Source organism: Asterias amurensis, chromosome 20 (assembly GCF_032118995.1).
Source record: "Asterias amurensis chromosome 20, ASM3211899v1".
NCBI lineage: Eukaryota > Metazoa > Echinodermata > Asteroidea > Forcipulatida > Asteriidae > Asterias > Asterias amurensis.
The window spans coordinates 719,408-728,253 of record NC_092667.1 but is presented as its reverse complement, the minus strand read 5'-3'; the positions used below and the strand labels follow the sequence as shown (position 1 = coordinate 728,253).

Sequence of the window (8,846 nt, the reverse complement as noted above, 5' to 3'; positions counted from 1 at the left end):
GAGGCTTCACTTTAAAGTCAGTTCCTGCAAAGATCTACATCAGAGTGCCCCTTGACAGAATAAGACATATCGTCGATCCTTTCCTAAGAAACAACCAGGCAGGTTTTCGTGAAGGCCGTGGCTGTGTCGACCAAATTCACATCATGAGAAGAGTCATGGAGGGTGCAGCAGCCCAACATCTACCCCTAAACAAAACCTTTGTAGACTTCGAAAAGGCCTTTGACTCCGTCGACAGAAGTCTCATGTTTGCCATCCTTCGTCACTATGGTGTGCCAGAAGACATTGTGAAGGCCATCCGCATTCTGTATGATGGATCGAAGAGTGCGGTGCTCGTTGAAGGAGAACTGACCAAAGAATTTCCAACAGACACCGGAATTCTCCAGGGGTTGTCTTGGCCCCATTTCTCTTTGTCATTGTGACAGACTGCGTGCTATCAATCTCCATCAAAGACTCAGGTTTCACAACACATCGAAGGAGATCTAGTAGAGCGCCAGCTCAGATTCTGAGTGATTTGGAATTTGCAGATTACATCGCACTCTGTGAATCAACCCTGGATGGAGGGCCCAAGATCACAACTACTAGATGTCTCAGAAGCTGTCAGATCAGTGGGGCTCAAAATACACAACGGGAAAACCGAACTGATGACTACTCAACTATGTACAAATCTAACACTCAAAGGAGAAGTCATCAAACAAACAACAGACAAATATTTGGGGTCAATGATGGTTTCATCGGAGAGCGACGTACGACGACGCAGACCTGTAGTATGGGGTGCTTTCTGGAAACTGGGAAGGATTTGAAAGTCTTCTTCCGTGAATCAAGAGCTAAAACTCAACATCTTCAAGACAGCCTGCCTTCCTATACTCCTGTATGGCTTTGAGACATGGATCCTTAACGTGTTTCTAACTTACCGCACCGTATAACGGCGTATTGGAAGCGTTTATGGGAATCAGTATCTAAAATTTGGGTTCGCAGGAGGACTACCACGATGTCAAGTGAAGTTATTATTTCAATCGTCGAGAGGCACCCTCTTTTTTAGGCTTCTACATGTGATCTCCTATAGTACGCTGCCGCGCGCTATGCAGTAGTTGGACTATCGTTGGACATAAGTTGTTAACGTCGGCACCACGCTAAGCTTTCGTTTTGGTAAGTTGTTAATACAACTCGTCATGAATACGCTTTGTATACGCTCAAAATCGAAAAATCTATCGGTAGTTCAGCGTATGCCGAGTTTTAGTTTTTAACTTTGTTTTTACCTTTGTCCCTGTAGTTAAGAACCTTTTATAGACTTTCTGCACAAAATATTGACATCATGGACCATCCGACGGTTCAAAACTCTAGTTCAAATCTCTAATCAGACTTAACGGTCTACTACTTCGTGTTAATAGGAAAGTTAATGCATAGTTTGACTTACAAACTAATTGTGAGAGCTATTTATTTTGTAATGCTTCTATGCAGTCAGATCTTGACGGGAACTCATTCCAGATCTTATCATTTTGTTGTTCTGCACAATTTAATTTTTCAAATAAAAATATACCCGGATAAATGAAAAGTCTGATCAAAACTATATTCCTTGAAGCTGTGTAAAGTATGGAACGTAATTGTTGAAAATTAGAGACAAGTTAAAGTGGATTTGCCAAAGAGAGATCGTCATGATCGATAATAACCAGTTGATTTTGGAAGAAACCTGTCGGGACGAGGTTTCATTCGGCAAGACATGCCGCTTAGTTGATCGCACTGTGCCTGGACTCTTCATTAACCACAACAACATAGTGGAGACGGGTGGTGGTAGTGAGGACTTCGACTACTACAATGTCATCGTACAGTACTGTGCAGCATTTGAGCCCTAAGGTCCTTGGTCTGACTTCTGGAGCTCGAGTAGGTCCCAGCTGGTCAACCACCGGGTTTAACTGAGCCTACAGTACTTTACGTTATATACACGATATTAAACATAATACAAATAATACTTTATCAAGGATCAGACTAGTTAGTAGTTGGTCTATGAAAAGCGTTTGAAACCGTTTGTTATAAAATGCATATGGTTAGAAAGATGTGTTAAAGGCATTTGTAATTACTCAAAATAACTAGTATCATAAAACCGTTCTAGATTATGAGTAATGGGGAGAGGTTGATAGTATAACACATTGTGAGAAACAGCTCTCTCTGAAGTGACGTAGTTTTCGAGGAAGGAGTAATCTCCACGAATTTGATTTCGAGACCTCAGATTTTGAAAACTAGGTCTCCAAATCAAGCATCTGAAAGCACACAACTTCGTGTGACTATAGTGCGACAAGGGTGTTTTTTCCATTAACATTAAGACTGATTGAGCACAAATTTTCACAGTTTTGTTATTTTTTGCAAATATACACTAATTGTGAAAACTAGTTTTGACAATTACCAAATAGTGTTCAGTGTCTTTAAAAGTAGACTACAATGATCAACACAAATATGCCTCGAAATTGCACGGTTTTCCTTAACGTCGTGAACTAACACGGCACGCTATTTTGTGGAGATAAAGTTTTGACCCAAGAAAACGGCCGACCGTTTTAGTTCGCAAAGTTAAAAAAAAACAAAAAAAAAACGTGCAATTTTTAGTCATGTTTGTGTGGATTATTGTCTTCTACTTCAAAAAACAATCCGGTTACGCTAAAAACGGAAATGGATCTGGCCATTTTTGATTCTTTTATTTATCTTCTTCAGACAATGTCGCAGCCGTTTAGATTATGTCGGCTTAGTTATAATAGTTTACTTCAAAATGGTGTTAAGGTTTTTAGTCTACTGATTCGTTAATAGTAAACACCTGTATTTAATTGGTCAAACGTTCATACTGATAAGTTAATTGCCTTTGGTTAAGTATTAAGCTTCTATTCACCCGAACACCTAGTATTTGTTATTACAAACAACTCCGCAAAGAACGAAATTACAGTGTTTTGTTTCAGTTCTAAATAATTTAAAATTCATAAATGGTGTTAAGGTTTACGTCTTGTGGTGTGGCAAGTTTCTGAGACTATTTCGTTCATTGTAAACACCCGTATTTAATGGTTTTTACATTCATATTGATAAAGTTTGTTGCCTTTATTTAAATATTTACCTTCTATCCGCCCGAACAAAGTATTTGTTATTACAAACAACTCTGCGCAGAGCGTAATAAACTATAGTGTTTATTAATTTAAGGTTTTATTTTGTTCAGTGACCAAACTACAGTTGTTCATCTTTAATTATAGTTACTGGCGATGAAAACACCCGAACAGTTTGTTTTTCTTACTACAGCATATCATTCTTGATTGTACCTAATTGTCAGTTCATACTTTTGAGTTCATAGTGAATAAAACAACATCGCAAGATGTACAACATATGCACGCTGGATGCAGACTTTCAAAAGTGTTACACCCGGTTCAGGCAGGCGCTCCAGAGTCGCGCCGGACTAAATAGATTAGGGGCGACTCTGAGTCGACCCAATTAAATTTTTGTTTCAGACAGGTGAACTTAACATAACATTTACAATGATTCGGCTCATGACAAGCTCGATGTCTGAACCCAATGCGCCCCAGAGTCGTTCCGACCGACAGAAACAATCGATCTTTCGACTTCTAGCGCATCTCACTGTAAAAAAAAAAATCGTATTTTTACGGTTTTTTCCTGGCAGTTTGGACGCCAGTACTATCCCGTAAATAAACGGTCTAAAGTAAATGTACAGGCCACACTGTTAAATCACAGTACCTTCGGTGTTGTAAAATTATGGTTCGTCGCTGTGATTTTACAAGGAGAGGCTTGTAAGAATAGGGCAGCTCCAGTCATTAAACGTAACTTTTCTTGTAAAATAACAGCTTTCCAACATTAATTTTTCAAATTAAACCCTGTAAAATCACAGTCCCACCAATGTAACTTCACGTTGACGGTTTAGCTAAATTACACGCGACACTGTTAAATCACAGTACCTTCGGTGTTGTAAAATTATGGTTCGTCGCTGTGATTTTACAAGGAGAGGCTTGTACAAATAGGATAGCTCCACTGTCCTTTCACATAACTTTTGCTTTAAAATCACAGTTTTTTGAAATTAATTTCACAAAATCATCCCAGTAAAATCACGTTCCGTACCTTACCGTAAAATACACGTCAATTTAATAACTCGAAACGTCAAGAAAAAACAATTAATAATATTACCGGAACACATCAGTATAGGATTTCGATTTCTTTTTATTTAGCGCTCAACATCCTCAAACCACAAACTTGTAAAAACTTGGCAAACTTTGGCATATACCTTCTTGGAACCCTAAGAACAAACAAGAAAAGCAGAACAAAAACATCTCCAACATTTAATAAATAAATCAAAATAACGGTGTAATGTTCTGTTCTGATGGTGGAACAAAAAAAAAAAAAAAAAAATCTATAATACAAACTTGTCTATTTTTTGTTCCACTATCAGAACAGAACCTTACACGTATATTACGTCACAAATTATGTGTTGCAGATTTTTTGCATGAACACATAATTTTTATCTCTAATAGTGGCTCAAGTTTTGGCCACTCCACCAAGAATACATATGTGATCACAAGTCTTTGTTTATTGGCATAACTTCAACTGATTTTAAAGGCCTGTATAAAAGTATGACCTGAATAAAAATGAGACAAGTATTTATGTGTTGCAGATTTTTTGCAGTGACACATAATTTTTATCTGTAATAGTGGCTCAAGTTTTGGCCACTCCACCAAAAATACATATGTGATTAACAGGTCTTTGTTTATTGGTTCAACTTCCACTAATATTAAAGGCCTGATACTATTATTACCTTAACAAAAATGAGACAAGTTTACAATGTGCTGCATGTTTTTGCAATGGCACATATATTAAAATTATGTGTCACTGCAAAAAATATTGGTGGAGTAGCCAACACTTTCATTTGATGATTACATTTACATGTACCATGTTTTTTAGTTCAAGTCCCACTCATTCTCAAAGACTTTCATTGAATTAGCCAGCTTCAGTACGCCTGGATGAACAGACGGCTTCTTTCGTCCACTTTTGGAGCCAGTCCCTGGGTTTAGGCCCAAGAAACATCTGCAATAAAAACAGAAATATACAGATTGGAATATTGCCTTGTCTTTGTTAAAAAATAAAGATGTGCTGTTATGTTTTTTATAAACAAATTTGGAACTGTTTAGATACAGAAAGGAGTTAATGTCATGTTTCGACCCTAGCAGAGTCCTTCTCAAAGGCTAAATGACAACACAACACACACAAACATGTGTAACAGAAGCAGCCAGGTGGAAAGAAGTGAAAAGACAAAAGAAGACTGTAGCCAGAAAAAGCAGGGGAGGAACAATGGAAAGGGAGACAAAGGAGGGGTGCACACTAATTTTATGTGTGACCCTTGACATACTAGTGGGCATACATGTGCTATGAGTATGGCCATATCAGACCACTTCCTACTGTCCAATGAGAGTCTCATTGGACAGTAGGAAGTGGTCATTGAGACCCACTTGTAATGACTCTTAGGGGTCCCATCCTAAGTACATGCTGACTCCTGGGTTCAGTAGTTGTTCATGAGTACCAAATAAACCAATACCTATCTTCCATGGGGGATCAATGGTTGAAAAATCTCAACCCTGACCTCGAATCAGGGCGAAAATTCTCAGGGTTGGTGCAGGTTTAAATGTTTCCAATTGTTAAACACAGAACATGATATATTGAACCCTGCATCAACCCTGGGATTCCTCTAGCATGAACAGGCCAAGCTTCTTGAACATTGTCAGTAAACTCACCTCTGGATAAACTCAAGCGCCCCTTCGGACTTGTTCGGGTACTTCAAATTGAAGCAATAGTAAGCACAGAACCACATGCTTAGGGCTGACAAAGGATTAGCCAAATCTGCCACGAGAAACTTTCCAATGCCGAGTAAAAATCTTTAAGATTGAAGTGGTCTACCTACAGTGCATGTAATGAAAGTATTGGACAGTAAAGTTAAAGACACAAACAAATGCTTTGCAAATATTTAGATGGAAATTTGACTCGTAGCATGCAATGTTTCTGACAAACATGTTAAAGGAACACGTTGCCTTGGATCGGTCGAGTTGGTCTTTGAAAAGCGTTTGTTATAAAATGTATACAGGTAGAAAGATGCTGTAAAAGTATAATACTTAGTTCAAACAAATCGTGCATCTCTTCCACTATCATTTGAATAGTGTTCTCTGGAACTAGGAACTTTGAATATAATTTGAGCAGAAATAGTGCAATACTCTTGGTAAAGTGAGCCAAAGACACTCCAGGATCATCGTCATCTTCATGATCATTGTCATCACCATCAACTGTGTTTTCAGGCTCAGTAAATGTGGATGTACCTGCTCCATCATGGCATGGATTATCATCAACATTGAAGTTAACATTTTGGTCAACAATTAATGTTTGGTTCACATTATGAGCCGAGTAGTTTCTGTGATACCGCGATAAGTGAGAAGAGAAAGACTTTTTATTTGTGAACGTTTTAGTACAACCTTCAAATGGACAAGGTACATTTAAACCACTTGTAATATGGCTTTTTAAATGAGCAAGTAGCTCCTGAATATCGGAACATTCATGCTGACAGAAATCAAGTGGACACCGGAAAAGTACACCAGCATCTCTTTACCTATTATTGTTTTCTTGCTTCGTAAGTTGATGGTGTCTTTCAATATGAGAAATGAGACCTTTGTATGTGAAATACTTTTTTTGACAACCCGACACACAACAAGGAAATCGCATATTTCGATCATGTCTATGTAATGTCACATTGTGTACCACAAACATGACAAACAGTCCTGTTGAACATGTTTGTTTATCTTTTTGGTTTAAATGTGTACTGTACACATAATTAAGGTACTGTACATGCATTAGCATAGGATACTGGATGGAGGTTTTGTGTGCAAGATTGTCGTCTGCACAGAGAAAACGTGACATAAACTAACTAACATTCAACGTCAACGGACATGACGCTACCGGGGCTATTTTATTTTTATTAAAGTTAATCCTTTCGTTAATTCTAAAAGTGGTAAACAACAAAACACATTTCCAATTTTGCCAACATCAACAACTTATAATTCTAAGCTACACGTACAATATGAATGGAATGATATAATCATACCTTAAACAGCAATGATTCTGCTGTTTGACAAAATTCTGAGTACAATAAGCCTACTTCAGCTCAGGATTCGACAGTTCACGTGAAAGAAAGAGAGCAACTGTTGACAGACCGTGTTGACAGCTCACGCGCGCCCGCTTCTCGTCTAGTTTCCCAAATTTAGCCCATGTTATTCACGGTACAGCGAGCCTAGACTGGTTCCTGAAAAGTTACTGGTTGCCAAAATGCTTTTTGTCTATATAGGTTTGTAAAATCAGGGTACCGGTTTCTACGTGCGTTGCATACATGAGCCACGGTAAAAATACATGATTTTTTCGGCAAATATTAACAATCGACTTAACAATAGACTACAGGCCCATAATAAGTAAATGAATAAATAAATAATACAAATATATGATCCATGGTTGCAAAATCAACAGTTGAGGGAAATTTTCTTTCGGGGGGGGGGGGGGGGGTCACAAAAAGAAGGTAGAAGGGGAAATGAAAAGGGAAACACATTTGAGGAGACGATATTCAGATGACTATGAGGGCATCCTTGCAGGTTTCTTGAATGGGAAATGTATTTTGACAGCGTGAAAATTCATAAAAATAGCTACAATTTAAATTTACAGTTTATTTATGTAATAAACGGTGTGTTATTTATTAAAAGAAAGTCTACAGTCATCAACAAAATTCGTCAAACCAACGTTGGTGCGCTGTCATTTTAAACGTCATACAATTTTAATTTACAGTTACAGGGTAAAAAGTGTGTTAACTAACGTTGTAAAGTTAATTAACAGTAAGTTGGCGTTTACTTACTTACAGAACTCCGTTTGACCCAAAACACGTTGCCATGCTGTACTTTTATTGCCAAAAAACGTTAATTTGTACGGTGTGGTTTTTTTTCACACGCACGGGAAACCTGTATTTTTCCGGAAACGATCCTGAAAACACAGCATACAACTTAAATTTACAGTTTCATTGTTAAAAATATATGTAAATAAACGTCGTGAAATTAATTAACAACAAGTTGGCGTTTATTTACCTGCAAAACCCCGTCAGACCAAAAAACGTTGCCATGCTGTTATTTTATTGCCAAAAAACCTGTATTTACAGTTATTTTTACAGTGTATTTTTACAGGTTTTTTTTTCACACTCACGGGAAACCTGTATTTTGCCGGAAACGACCATGAAAAAAACAGCATACAACTTAAATTTACAGTTTCATTGTTAAAAATATGTAAATAAACGTCGTGAAGTTAGTTAACAACAAGTTGGCGTTTATTTACCTGCAAAACCCCGTCAGACCAAAAAACGTTGCAATGCTGTTATTTTATTGCCAAAAAAACCTGTATTTTACGGTTATTTTTACAGTGTATTTTTACAGGTTTTTTTTCACACGCACGGGAAACCTGTATTTTGCCGGAAACGATCCTGAAAAAAACAGCATACAACTTAAATTTACAGTTTTATTGTTAAAAATATGTAAATAAACGTCGTAAAGTTAATTAACAACAAGTTGGCGTTTATTTACCTGTAAAACTCCGTCAAACCTAAAAACGTTGCATTGCTGTAATTTTATTGTCCCAAAACTTGTATTTTACAGTCATTTTTACTGTGTATTTTTACAGGTTTATTTCACACGCACGGGAAACCTGTATTTTGACGGAAATGTTCCTGAAAAACGGCCTACAATAGAAATTTACAGTTATAACTGTTATTTTCAATTGCAGACCGTTTTTTCAGGATCATT

General features: G+C 37.4%; 1 long non-coding RNA gene across 1 annotated transcript; it reads right to left on the bottom strand.

Annotated features, from left to right (window-relative positions):
• Positions 1-4,154: 4,154 nt before the first annotated feature.
• On the bottom strand, positions 4,155-7,314 carry LOC139952488 (uncharacterized). The gene is made up of 3 exons (XR_011787897.1): positions 7,118-7,314; positions 5,763-5,925; positions 4,155-5,058 (listed from the first exon to the last, which is right to left on the bottom strand). It is a non-coding gene; the product is annotated as an uncharacterized lncRNA (long non-coding RNA).
• Between the last annotated feature and the right edge of the window lie 1,532 nt (positions 7,315-8,846).